Below are 15,224 nucleotides of genomic sequence, written 5' to 3' on the forward strand. Positions count from 1 at the left end.
ATCAATGACCCAAGTCAAAAAAAGTAAAATAATATGAAATTTATTATCCAAAAAGATAAAAACATAAGCGTTTTCGTCCTTAATGTTAAGAACTTCATCAGATCTGATGATGAGGAAGGAGGACGGGAAGTAATGAATGAATGAAGATCTACAATACAGATGGAACGTTATGGTAAGACATAACTTTAGCTGATGATGTAAATCATCATTCATTCCTAACTGTTAGGACCGAGTCCCCAGCTACTTCTAGTCCTGGGTGGTCCTAAGGAAGGATATTCCTGAGCACCACAGAACCAAAGGATGCTCTTCCCCTGGAGGCCAAATACAATTAGTAATGAGTGATAAAGGTATGTGGACTTGCCCACATGGCTGCTGCACAGATATCGTCCATAGAGGTTCTGGAATGAAAAGCCACTGAGGTTGCTATCAATCTAGTTGAATGTGCCTTTAGTTTAGAAGGCAAGGACATTTTGTTTTGTTGGTGGATGAAAGTAATGGCATTTCTGAGCCAAGAAGATAAGGTCATTTTGGAAACAGGCTTACCCAGCCTGGGTCCTGCAAATGCTACAAGCAATCGATCTGTCTTCCTAAGAGAATTTGTTCTGTCCAAGTAAAAACAAAGTTGCCTATAAACATCAAGGGTATGTAGAAGGTACTCCCCTTTATTTGAATGATGCGAAAAGAAAACTGGTAGGTTAACAGATTGGTTGATGGAAAAAACAAAAATAACTGTGGGTAAAAAAGAGGGAATAGTACGTAGAAAAACTCTATCCTTGTGGAAAATCAAATGCGGTCTCTCGACACTCAATGCCTCCAAGTCAAACTCTTCTCGCTGAGGTAAGGGCTACTAGGAGTAAGGTTTTCCAGGGCAAAAATTTCATATTGCATGAATCAGAAGGCTGGAAAGGAGGACTTGATAACGACTGAAGCACCAACGTCAAGTCCCAAGGTTCTGTAGGGGGCTTGACAGGAGGTTTAATATGTAATACTCCTTTCATGAAGGTCTTGCACAGTCGATGTGAACATAACTGATAAATTATCGATTCCATTGTGAAAAATTGCAATAGCTGCCAGATGCACTGTAATTGTCAGTGCTGAAGCTCCAGCGTGCAACAAGGTAGTGAGATATTCTAGGATCTTTTGAATAGGCATAGCAAAAGGATCCATATTTTGTTCTTCGGCCCATATAGAGAACCTAGTTCACTTACTGAAATGAATTTTTCTGGTGGATGTTTTGTGTGAACCCAGGAGGATCTCGCGAACAGGGGATGAAATATCAGATAGCCTGGCCATCATTGGAAGTGGAGAAATCAAGCTGTGAGCTTGAGGGTGTGGAGATTGGGGTGAATCAGTCACTGAGGGTGAGTCAGAAGTCCTTGAGATTGATCCAGGATCCATGGACTGTGTATCAGGTGAGGCCATAGGAAGGGGAACCAAACGTGATGGAGCCACTAAGGGGCAATGAGGATCACTTTGCTTCTCAACTTTTGAGGTTTCTGTAGAAATTTTGGAATAAGGGGAAATGGGGGAAAAGGTGTACAGTAGACCCGGGGCCAGTCATGAATCAGTGCATCCCTCGGTGACTTCCCCTGAGGGGGGGATCAGGGCAAAGTAGCTTCTGCATTTGTTGTTTAGGGGTGAAGCAAACAGGTCGCAGCAAGGCCTGCCCCAGTGAAGAAAGATTTGAGCCACTATAATCTGGTTGACGGACCATTCATGATTCATCAATATGTTCCTGATCAGATTGTCTGCAATGAGATTGGAGCTCCCAGGAATGTGCATTGCTGAGAAAGTGGTTGGAAGCCATCACCCAATGCCATATTCTCATGGCTCCCAGACACAGGGGGTAAGACCTGGTTCCACCTTGTTTGTTGATGTACCAGACAACTGACATGGCTGATTGAATTGAAATGGTCCCAGAAGTAAGGGATGTGTGGGACGCTTGCAACGCTAAGAGAACTGCCCTCAATTCCAGGACATTTATGTGCAAATTGGCCTCTATGGGGGACAAAGTGCCTTGGACCGTCCTTCCCTGGAAATGCCCCCCCACCCTAACAGGGAAGCGTACGTGGTCACCATGGCCTTGGGCTGGGGGAGACAGAACGGTTGACACCAAAGATTTGTTTCTGGCTTCATCCACCATAGCATTTCTTTCTTGCAGAGGTTTGTAAGACGTATCATGTGGTCAAGTGGGTGGGTTAAGATCGACCATTGTGATGAAAGGAGCCACTGTAATAGTCTCATGTGCAACCTCGCCAGAGGTATTAGGGTAATGGTTGCTGCCATAGAGCCTAATATTTGTAGTACAAGGCATGCTGGTACAAATGCCTGTGGGAGGAGGACTTGAATCTGGTTTCTTGTTTTTGAAAGCCTGTGAGAAGGAAGGGAAGCTTGGCAGGACGTTGTGTCGAAGATCGCTGCATTGAATTCCAGTGTTCTTGTTTGGGGACATGTTTGATTTCTCCATATTGATTGTGATACCTAGGCGAGGAGCCAGGCCTTCAGTGTATGAGAGACTGAGAAATGAGAAGGTTCCTGGTCATGGTGGTGTGCAGCCAATCGTCTAGATATGGAAACACTTGGAATCCTTGTAGTCTGAGATGAGCTGCTATGACTGCCATACATTTGGTAAACACATTGGGGGCTGTCAAGAGACGAAAGGGCAGTACCCTGAACTGGTAGTGACTGGCTCCCAGCTGGAAGCAAAGACGTCTTTGGGAGCATTTGTCCATCTTTATGCGGTAATATGCATCCTGATGTTCTGTAGAGCACTTGCAGTTGTCCTTCCCCAGAAAGGGGGGAATGGACAGCACTGTGACCATCTGAAATTTTTGAGGTTTGATGAATTTGTTTAGTATGCTGAGATCCAGTATTTGTCTCCAGTCCCCTGTCTTTTTTGGCACTAAAAAGAACCTAGAGTAAAACCCAGATCCTACTTGGTCTGGTTGGACTGGTTGGATGACTCTTTCTTATCGGCTTTTCAATTTCCAAAGCTGCAGCATCCCTCTGACCGGGTGGAATGTCAGGGATTCATTTGACGGGTCTGGGAATGAGATCGAATGGGATATAATAGCCTCTGGATATTATTCTCTGCACCCATGAATCCATTGTTATGAGTTGCCAGGCTTGTTGGTGCAGAGAAAATCATTCCCCGACTGCTTCCAGAGGAAAGCAATCGGGCCACTGCTCAGGGGCACTGGAAGGGTCTGCCAGACATAAGAGTCCCGAGCGCCCTGGTTGCGCGGACCCCCTCTGCCCCGAAAGGGATGTCTTCCAGATGAGTTGCCCCCTCTGCTCCGGGGGGGAATGCTTGTCTCGAGTGTCACAAAAATATCCCTGGGACTTCTTGAATCACAGTCCCCCCCCTCTGATTCCTGGAGTAGGATCTCTGGGGGGGGGGGGACGTATGCCCACTGCAGACAAGGTATTTTTGTCTTTCTCACTGCGTGATAGTGTGTCTCTTACTTTTGGGCCAAAGAGGGAAGATTCGTCAACAGGCATGTTGACAAAGGAAGATTTGAAAGGGTCCGTGAAGTCGCACACATGCATCCAAGCATGCCATCTCATGACGATGCCTGATGCAGCTGCCCAAGCTGCTCCCTCAGTGGAGTGAGAAATCAAGCACATCGAGGAGTTCAAGATGGATTCTAGGGTAGCTAGCTGTGAGGCAACAGTATCACGTACCTGCGCAGACAGTACCCTCGCCAAAGAGGCAGATATTTCTGAAATTAGTTCTCTTTGGAGGTGAGTAAAATGTGCCATGTAATTCAGTGACCGAATGGCAAAGGTCACTGAAGCAAAGATCCGCTTCCTCAGTCTGTCCATAGCCCAAGACCCCCTGTTCAGGGGATGAATAGCGGAACTATCTTCTGGCAGTTGCCTTTTAGTGGCTGCCACCATGACCATGGAATCTACTAACAGGTACTTGGACCAGTTGGGTTGGTCTTCAGGTGTGGAAAAAATTTTATCGGCCCTCCGGGGGACAGGTTCTATGTTGTCTGGGTCCTTCCAGGCACGCTGCACAATAAACCTAATGAGCTCATCTGCAGGTGGGGGTCACCCAGGAAGTAGATGGTCAGGCACAGAAAGCCTGCAAGAACACAGATTCCTCCGAAGGGTTGGAGGATTTCCAATCTCCCCTCTGTCTGAGAGTCTCGAGAATGTCTCCAAATGAGAAATCTTCCACGAGAGACCGTGGGGACCCTTTTCCCTCATCGTAATCAGTGTCTTCAGTGAAGGATTCCTCAGGGGATTCAAGATGCTTTCTCTTGCAAAGTTTCTTCTGGGGTGGCTCCCCAGTGGGTTCTTCTGAGGTGGACTCCGGAGAAAGGGTTCCCTTCGAGGGGAGGTCTTACAGCTCCCGTGCCCGAGATCTCAGAGTAGGGTGTTGGGACAGCTGCATACTAGAGGGGGTTTCTGGTTCCGATGCCAGTGGTGCCAACTGAGAGCCTGTAGAACTGAGGACTCTCTCCATCACTTGGAAAGCAGGCCTGCCAGAATAGGGATGGGAGCCCAGAACCGAGAAGATGACCTTGGAACTGCGGTCACACTCAGCCCCGAGTCCACCTCCTGGTGAGGAGCTCCGAGAGGACTGATAACTATCGGAATGGTAAATTGCACCCAGTCACTGCTCCGAGGCTGTGGCAGTTCCAAAGGAGCCGTGGCACCAAGAGTAATCGGAGCCAACAGGGAAGCCTCCACTGTCAGCACCGAGACAGAATGCACTGGGATGGACATTGGTACTGAAATCTCCAAAACCTGGGAGGGAGGTTGGAGGAGGATAAACAGGTGAATATGCCAGGAAAGCTTCCATTCCAAGAGGGAGGGAAGACCTAGTCGGGGTTGGTAAGCCTCTAGCTACCAAAAGCTGGCCCACAACCCTCACTACATCCTGTTCTGAGAGACTCCTGGTGGATCTGATGGATGCTACCGATAGAGATTAAGGTCTTTCAATAAAAAGGCTAAATCGCTGCCCCAAAAAAAGGGTCATAAAATGGGGGAATACCTTGTACTCGCAAGGTGCTCAGTCTTTGGGACTGCAGATGTCATCATAGGTGGAGCCAAGTAAGACATCGGTACTGTGGCCGAGGATGACACCGATGCTGGTATGGGAGTAGTAGCCTGTGATAAGATCAAGGTCAGTACTGAGGGAGAAGGCAGAGACTCTGGTGCCAAAACAGTCTGCGCCGATGGCGCCGAAGTAGTCTGGTGTCGACTCTGTTCTGAAGAAGACAGAGATGTCTGTACTGAGTGACTCCGTTTTTCTTTGTTTTTCCTTATGTTTCTTAATATCCTTAGGATTAGGAGGTGGTGAGACCTCCATCCCACAAAGAGCCTCCGAGAAGGGTGTTTTCAACATACTCTTCAAGATGAGTTTGTTGCGTTCAGCTAGTGTACGGTTCCTGAAGCCGGAGCAGATATCACAAGACACATTAATATCGTCAATGCCCAAACAATAAACACATCGGACGTGACCATCTGAGTTGGGCATCTTACGCCCACACTTGTCACACTGCTTAAAACCCAATTTAGTTTTATCGGACATCATGAATAACACACACAAAAAACTAACTTACCAAAATCACCACGTAACAAAAAACAGTAGAGTTATAGTAGGTAGAAGAGGATTTTTTTACAAACAGAAAAAGTACCAACAATGGTACTAAGAAATACCACAAGTGGTAAAGGAAAGGGCCTACCAAAGTTAGGAGAGAGGGACAGTATGAATGATGATACGAAAGGAACTACCGAAGGTAGAGGGTAGGTTTTTGGTAAGCAAGTATAAGGAAATAAAGATGAGGAGAAAAGCTGAATAAAAGGTAATTATGTAGATAAACCTCAAAAAGCACTGCACTTAGCTAGAGAGAAAGGCTTGGCACATCTGACTAGGAACACAGCAAACGAGATCTGAAGAGACTGAGAGGGGAATTGTGGGTTGGACTTTGCTGAGAGTTTTTGGCTGGTGTGAGCTTGGTAACAGCCGTGTCGGTTCCGAGGATGGAACTGAAGTCCTAACAGTAAGGAATGAATGAAGATTTACATCATCAGATTATTTGTTTGCCAAATTACAGCAGAAGAGATTCCAAACAGGACACAACTTCATATAATCCACTATAAAAAATATTCATAAATTATTTTTTGAACCAAATTCCATCTTTTTTTGGCAGTTAAATCATGCATTCTCTTCAGCAGCAGAAGTTGAGTAGAACAGCTTTCTTCTTATTGCTCATACCAGGACATTGCAGTTTCCAGTGCTGTAAAAGCTTCTTCATGACTTAATCCACTGTTTGTTTTTTTCACTGTCCTCATCTCCAACATCTTCGTCATCAGTCACTGCCTTTTCTTCTTGCACAAATGACAAAATTTCATCATCATTCAAAATTTGAAAGCCAGGGCCATTATTGTTTTCTAACCACATTTGTGCATCATCTTTGTTATAGTCAGAAAATCCTGGGATTGCCTGGAACATGTCCACCGTTTCGTTTAGGTCCTCGTCCACATCAGTTGGCTTAATTTTGCCTCTTTCATCCAGCAATCTATTCCAAGCCTTTTTAATATTATCTTGTGAGAATGTGTTCCAAGCTTCAGCCATCATATAACAACAATCTTTAAGATGAAGTCTTTTTGAAAAAGCCACCACACTTTCCTTATCTTCTACCAATAATAAATGCCATAGGACTTCTTATGCACCCTTTTAAGCTTTTCTATAACACCTTGATTAACCAGTTGAATCACTGCTGTTACATTTGGAGGCAAAAAAATAACTTCAAAATTTTCATCAGCTGCATTCAATTTCTCCACTCCTGGATGTGACTGTGCATTATCCAGCAGAAGTACTTTTCCAGTTCTTTTTTTTTTCTCTCTGATCTTCTTTACATTTGGGATTAACTCATTTGTATATCAGTTAATAAATATTTCACAATTCATCCATGCACTCTGTTGTGCTCTGTAGCATAGTGGGAGACATGTAATTTTTGAAACATTGGTGCTTTTTAGCTTTGCCAATCATTAGTGGGGCTAAGAAGTGGCTTCCAGTGGCATTTGCGATTACCATAATTATTTGCTCACTGATAACTTTATAACCAGGGGCCTCTGTTTTTTGCATAGATTATAGGTTCATAGGTGTGTACTAGACTAATGGCCCAGGAGCCTTTACAAGCCTAGCCTATAGGATTACCCTGGCATCGTGCCACCCGACCTTAATTTCCAGTGCCTCTGTCAAGTAGAGCCATTGGAGTGATCCCCAGGGTGAATTTTCCATTTCCCCATTCTTTCATCAAGATTTCTCTTGAAGAGAGCCAATGAACCGCTCCACGTGACATGTATGGGAAGTCTATTCCATAGCATGGGCAGTCTCTGGGTTATGAACCTGTCCCTCCAGCTTGTTCTGTTGATTGTAGTAATGAGGATGAGGTCTCTGGAGTGTGTAGTACAGAGGGATTGGGATTTCTTTAGATGTATCATTTCTAACAGACCTGGGTCAAACATGGCTTTGTAAGTTGAGCAGAGATCGCCTGTAAGTAGGGGATATGAGACAGAGAATAGTTGGAGTTTTTTGAGTCTGCCCATATAGGACAAGTGTTTAAGGCCTAAGATCCTCTTTGTGAGGTACTTTTGTGGCCTCTCCAGTTGTAGGTGTCTAGTGAGGTACATGCCAAATGGGGCATTGTACTCGATGAATGGCCTAATGAGGGAAGAGTAGAGGGAGACAGTGACCTCTTTCTTCCTGCATGCAAAGCCCTTAGTAATGCGATGTGCCATGTAGAAGGACTTTCTGACCACAGTGGCAATGTGGTGGTCAAAAGAGAGGTTGCTGTCAACCTGTGTTCCCAGATCTCTTATGACACCTTCTGTGTTCAGTGGACTACCATCGATGTGGTAATTCATGGGAACCGGGTTTTTTCCCAAAGGGGATGACACATTTTTTGGCAATGAGCTTAAGGCTATTGTTCTGATACCAGTCATTGGTCTCAGTTAGGCCTTTCTGTAAGATGGCAACATCACTTGGGGAGTTAATTATGGCTCCCAACTTGCATTCATCTGCAAACTTTGTCAGCCAGAGTCCCTTTGTGTTAGCCTGAACTTCAGAGAAGTAGATACCTAACAGGAGAGGACACAGGACCGAACCCTGTGGGACTCCACTCATGACTGGTCGACAGTCTGACTTGGAGTCAGCTACTTTCATACTGTTGCTTCTATCTGTGAGCCAGTTTGCAACCCACCTGGTGATATAGAGGTTGTTGCCTAGCTTAGTGCATTTTTCTATGATTCGTGAGTGGGGAATGGTATCAAAATAGGCTGTATGAGCCATCTTGCCTTCATCCACAGCTTTGGTGACTGACTCAAAGAAGTCGACCAGGTTGAGCAGGCATGATCTAACCTTCACAAAACCAAACTGTGTGGGATACAGAGTTTGGAGGTTCCCTATATCTTTGTTTATAAGGTCCATGATGATGCGTTCCATAGCTTTACATATCAGACTTGTCAGGCTAATGGGGTGATAGTTCCCAGGGTCTGTAGTTGCTCCTCCTTTGTGGAGAGGGATAACTGTAGCAATGCGCCATTCGGTATGGACAAAGCCTGAGACGAGTCTGTGATTGAACAGGGCACATAGGTGAGGTGCCAGTTCACTCTGTAGTTCATGTACACACAGCCGGGGATATTGTCAGGTCCCATGGAAGTTGTATTCTTGGCCTTGGACAGTGCTGTTTTAATCTGTGCAGCAGTAATACTGGGTGCCTGGCAATCTACTGGCATTCTGATTGGTCCTTTGGTGGGAGAGAGAGGGGTAAAGTTGGCACTGAATCTGTTGGCCAGTATATTGGCAATATCTGTTGGCTTGGTATAGGAGGTGCCATTGTGCAACAGTTCTGAGCAAATCTTGGTATTGCCATGGAGATTCCTTACATAACTATAGAAGACCGTGTGGTTGTCTTTACTATCTTCCGAAGTTCTGTTTTCATAGCTAGCTTTAGAGGATTTGATGAGGGATCTACTTTTTGTTGAGGCTGATTAGGGAGTTTTTCCAGTCTTGGGACTTCACCTTGTTTCTCATCAGTTTCCTCCTCCTGTTGTAGAGTTTGTTTATGGCAGGGGATCACCAGATTGGCTTCCTTTTTTGAAGGAGAGCGTCTTGATTCTATTGGGTATGGCGAGATCCATGTATTTGTGTATGTGTTCGTACAGGGCATTAGTGTATGACTCGGCGGTCATGCAACTGTTGTCCAATTGCATGGGTGCCATGAAGTTAGCCACCCCTGTTTTTAGGAGCCCAAAGTTAGCTTTGGAGAAGTTTTTCATGGTGGTTACCTTTGCAGGGGGAGAGGAGGATGTGGATTTCAATGGTGATTAGTTTTGAGTCGGATCTAACTAGGACAGAGTTGACTATTGGTACAGAGCAGTGGTCACCCCTGTTAGTAACGACCAGGTCAAGGATGTTGCTACCTCTAGTGGAAGTAAGAATGAGCTGGTCCAGGGCATTGGAATTAATGAATTCCAGGAAACGTTGGGCAGGTGTATTGGTACATGAGTAGTTTTCCCAGTTAATGGAGGGGTAGTTGAAGTCGCCCAGTATGAGAGTGTTAGTTGGACCCTAATATTCTCCAGGGTGCTTAGGAACATGGAGTATGAGTCTTGGGTCATGTTTGGGGACCTAGAGCAGGCTACGACCTGAATCGCTGTCTTACCCAATGTTAGCTGCACCTGTAGTATCTCTGATGCTTCATGTTGGGCTACCAGTCTGGAGGTGTGCACATCCTTTATGAATATGGAAAAACCACAACCTTTGGAGCTTCGGTCCAAGTTCTGGGGCCGAAAGGTATGGAATGAGTTATAGCCTGGTAGTGCAGGGGTGCTATCTGCTGCCTTGAACCAGGTCTCTGTTACAGTACAAATGTTGATTTTCTCCATTTTAAGGAGTGCTTTGAGCAATTTATTGGGCAGTGATTTCCAGTATAAACCAATTTCATCAGCATTATACACGTCCTTGAGTAAATAACCTTCTTTATCCAAAAGGGCCAAGAATGTCTCTCTAAATTTTTCAGCAGCAAGTGTATCACCAGATAGATTCCACTTGAACTTCTAATTCTCGTATGCCATGGCGTGATTTAAAGTTCTTTAACCAGCCAGTGTTAGCCTTAAAATTGGACGGACCATCAAGCTCATTGTTTAACTCCATTGCTTTTTCACTCAATAGTGGACCAGAGATAGGTTCCCCTTTGCTTATTCTTTGCACACACCATAGATACATAGCCTCTTATAATTTTTGTGTCTCTTGGCATTTTCATGTTTTTTCTTCATTTCGACCCATTTTCACTGTCATATTCGATGCAGACTTCAAAAATTTTTTTTTTACTTTTGATATCCAAGATGTAGAGTTCCCAATATTGAAAACCTTCTCGAGATGATCCACTTTCACCATTTTCTAGTCTGTTGATTATTTGTATTTTTGTTTCAATAGGTAAAACATTGTTTCCTTTTTCTTGAAGACATTCACACAAATATACCTATAAGAAAAATAACAGAACTGAATACAGTATTGTATGCCCATGTAGGCAGCCCCAGTTCCTTTGCCCCACCGATCAATCACGTCCTGTAGATAACCCATCATCAAAGTTTCCGTGTACCACTCTCTACATATTTTACCTTTTAAAAAGTACCCTGTACTGTACAGTATAATGGTTAAGGTGTTTACTTACAGACACAAGTTGCAGGGTTTGATTCACACAAGGAGTAATTGCCTAGGCTTAAAATGGCCCAAAAGTGCAGTTAGCCTAGTACTGTACTAATCTATGAACCTGTTGTATTTAGATTTAATTTAAAACTTATTTTAAATTTTATAGCATGAACACCAATAGACATTTGCTAAACAAAGCTATAGTGTCTCACAATGAAAACAGACTTGGCATTAAAACTTCTCTGCCCTTGAAACCATAGCTCTCAACCGTAACAAATTTCTTGGACTTCACCGGTTGTAATGGCAAAATAATGGGGTGCCATGAATTCCCGAGTGGCCTCTCCAAATCCCATTTTTTTAATTCTTTTTTTTACAGTTTTTATTGGCGGCTTCTGTGACCTACTGCCTGAAACCTTTTGCAAGCTACAGTAGACTGGGCAGGGTTTAGTGAGGACAAATGTACCCAGTCATCCAGTCAGTAAGTACTTTAATTCTTAGTCTTAACGCTCCATTAAATGGGTGGAATAATAGTCCCACCTCTACATTTTCTTTTTAGTGGCTGTGGTAGCTTTTAGGGCTACTTTAGGAATGGTGTGGCACCCACAGGACAGGTCGATGAAACAGTGAAAAACTTTTGGAGAGATACTTGTGCCATTCTTATGGGTCTACCAGGAGCTTGCAAGGGTACTTAGGTAAGTGAAGGAGATTAGGTGACTTTTTTGTACAGGCTGCAGTCCGCTATACTGAGTTTAATGGTTGCTGCGAGTGTGTCTTGTAACTTGAGTTAAAAATTGTATACACATGTCTTTAAAGCTTTTTGTGTAGGCTCATGTTTAAGATTGCAAAGAGCATATAGTTGGATTCATTGGCAGCAGTGCTGTATTGGTATGATATTTATAGCAAGGAATGGGGCATGTATGTGCTAGAGACATCGGCAGGCCTTCAAGATGCCTTTGAATTTGTTTGGGACAGCCATTGCACATAGGTAAAGTTCTTTCATATGGTGGGTGGAATGGATTCAGTGTAAGGAGAGAAGGGAAAAGAGGCAATTGTGACCCATAGTTATGGGCATTACACTGGCTTATATTCCATCCGTCTTCAACCCCTTCTTCCCATTTTCACACACGGGGTCGGACTGGGGTGTCACTTCAACAGTGACAATTATGTTAGAGCTAAGGATTACACTGCCGACTGGCTAGGTCTGCCATGGTTGTTCGTTTATACCACACACGCACACACACTAACTGGCTTATGTTCTAATACAGGCTTCTGTGAAAGGGTGGGGTAGGTATATTGTAATTCAAATTGTTTGGATGGTGATGAGTAACTTCACAGGCTTGCAGAACCAGTAACGATTTTATGGGGTGTAGAAGAGCAGCCAGTGGTCCTGTTGTAAGCCATTTCTGGTCAGTTTGCCAAATGTCGCATTTTCTTTTGAGATCAGAAATTTGTACATGACAGCTTTGAACATTTAAAAAAACTGAACCAAACTAAATTCGAACAAAATAACCAAGTTCTACTATTCCAACAAACTGCATCTTCACACTGGAAAATAGTTGGAATTCTAAACTTGGATCTTTTGTTCGAGCTTTGAAAATTTATCATAAACACTTTTGCGAAGTGATAGCTGGTTATGAACTTTGCAGGATTCTCAGTCAACATGTTTATTCTTCTTTAAGAGGGTGACAAGTCATAGGTCTGCCTTGGTATTAAGTTTGCTCTTTACAAAAAATGTGTAGTAAGTGTCTGCACAGCATGGCTGGACAGTTTTAGTGGTTGATCAGATGTACTGTGAAACTTCTGTACTGGATCCTGATTAAGATGTTGTGCTTTCCTATACTGGATTTTGAGTAGCTGTGCTTTCCTGTGTTGGTCATCATTTCTTTGTTACTTACAGCCAGCAAGTTGCACAGATAATATTACTTGCTGTTTTACCCATTTTCTTTTTCTTTGCAATCTTGTCCTTTGATAGCCTTCAACTTCTTTTGTTGATAATGAATAGCTGACGTAATGTTTAAACTGTTTTGTTTTATTTTTTTACAGGATAGAGCACTGATTTATATGAACCAATTGCAAGATCTACTTGGGAGACTAGAAAGCGAGAGATACATATTGAAGTTTATAGAATACAGTGCATACTGAGCTGGATAGTAAGTAGTATGATCTGTTTACGTCCTTTAGGTGGACCTATTAAAGGAGGTACTTGCTCATCGAAGACTTGGTTGAGATTAAAAAAAAAAAGTTGTTTGCAGCCACAGCTAACCCATGCCGACTTGCGGCACTGCTGCTGCCAACCAATGAGGACGTAGCACTAACGCCCTGACATCATGTCAAGTAGAATTATTTCCACATCTTTTCCTGGTTCCTTAGCAGTGTTGCAGGTTTTTCACAGCTATTGTACTTTCTGGAGTCTCTTGTTGTCTTACTGTTTCTGATATTATTTCCTTGCCGTCTGGGAGTTTATATTCCTTATTAGTGACAGGGCTACCTACTGTTCATTGTTCTAGCCAGTTCTGTAGTCTGCTTGAAATATTCAAACAAAATGTACTTGCCATCTAAGTACTATGATTTAAAGTAAATCAGCAACTGGTATTTAAGACATCAAAGTGTAAACTTTGGAAACACAATATGACCAATAAACACCACCCCCCAACAGGCACACAATCAGTTAACAGGATTCCTTTGCATTTTTCATTCCTTCATGGTGTTCCTGTCCGAAGGTTATTATTCCACTTTTAGTATCAGCTATCTCTTGTTATGCAAGGCAGTCCTTGTTTGGGCAGCTGTGTCCTGAAGGAAAATATGAAAAAAAATGTCCTGAGTTATTAGCCAAAAATAGTACCCAATTTTCCACTGATAATTGTATAAAAGACCTGCTTTGTATCTGAATATTTTAGTATTAAATAAAACACAGAAACAAATTAAATTCTGTAAAAGCTTTTATTTTGGCAAAAAAGTGAAATCCAGTCTTTTGCAGTGGTTGTAGATACATATTTACATTATGGTTACCAGGTTAGAGCACTGATCACAGCATGACTAGTTGCAAGATGTGCCTTTTGCTATATTTATAAAGTCAGGGAAGAGAATTTGATAGCAGAAGAAGGGAGAGTAAGGACTTACAAGGAATGAAAAGGTACTTGTTCACATTTAGGGATGTAGTTTATCCTGGTTTTGAGCAAGAATAAAGCCAGATTTTAGCTAGGAAGTCTTTCAGAGCAGTTTTGAAGATGGCTAGGAACCTGGGAGGGTATAGACCTGATGGCTACAGGTAAGGAGTTCCAGACCTTAGCAGCCTTGTATGAGTACAGACAATGCCCAGCAGAATTGCTAGGTTTGTAGACAGAGAGGAGTTTTTGGTCACCGGATCAAAATGACTGGGAACATAGTTGTGTAGAATGTAGTTTAGTTTTATACAAGTTCAACTTTTTGTACAAGTTCAAATGTTAATATGGATTAGACAGTATTGCTGTGGTTATATTTTGTTACTTAAAATTAATGTAGCAGTTAATTTTATTTTTATAAAAGAAAATTGCATTTTAGTTTTACACAAGTTCAAATGTTTTAAAAGCTATCTGGTTATATTTTGTGTTCAATAGTTTCTGTTCTTCAATTTGTGTTTAGTGGTATCCCATAATTCCACTGGAGTGGGCAGGGTTATACAATCATGTATGCATATTTTATGTTAATCAATGTCCAGATATTTGGCCAGTTGTACCTATTTTTCATGGGCCTTTGTCCAGCTTTTTCATCTTTCCAGGTTGAGAGGTATGCTGTTGAAGTTTTTCTCTGCATCAGAATCCACCAACAGCAGCAATACTTACATTCTGCGTACCTGTGAATCATCATTGTACTATTTATGTTGTCAGATATTTGCCTTCCTTCCAGAAAACCACATTGATCAGTATGTCAGTTTTGGCATCATCTTTGCCATTTTTTCAACCATTATAGGCAGAAACACTTGATCATGATTTAAAATTGAAAGGGGCCTATATGAAGCTAGATCTGATGAGTCTTTACTGTCTTATGAGATTACAGCAACGACAGCTTTTTGTTGGGGCTTCTCCTCCTTTTAAAATATTAACAAAACCTTCCAGATCTTTATCACTTCTTCCCTAATAGCTTCTAAACTTCCACTGGAATGTCATCTATTCCTGGAGACTTTCCTGCAGATTTGGTTGTACATTACCCTTTTTATCTCTTCTCCTTGTATCTTCACTGTTAATTTTTTGACCTCATCTACATCTAACCTTGGCATATTTAAGTGTCTATCAGTATTTCCATTTGTGCTTTTTCTTGATTTCCCACTTCTCTGCTTTTTTCATATTTTCATTTAATTTCCAGGATATTTCAATATTTTTGGTTATTTTTTATTTTTTATTTTTATTGGCTCCCTAAGTTTGGTAACAACCCAGTCTAATTTATTTTGCCAAAGTCGTTGTGCTAAAAGTTATTGTGCACTGGAGTTGTTATAAAATATTGCTTAACAGCAAACTTTGTAAACTCTTGCATATTATCCAGGTGATCCCTTATTTTCTCTTTGTCAGTCTAA

This window comes from Protopterus annectens, chromosome 10.part0, assembly GCF_019279795.1.
Source record: "Protopterus annectens isolate FY-2018-M chromosome 10.part0, PAN1.0, whole genome shotgun sequence".
In the NCBI taxonomy this organism is placed as follows: domain Eukaryota; kingdom Metazoa; phylum Chordata; order Ceratodontiformes; family Protopteridae; genus Protopterus; species Protopterus annectens.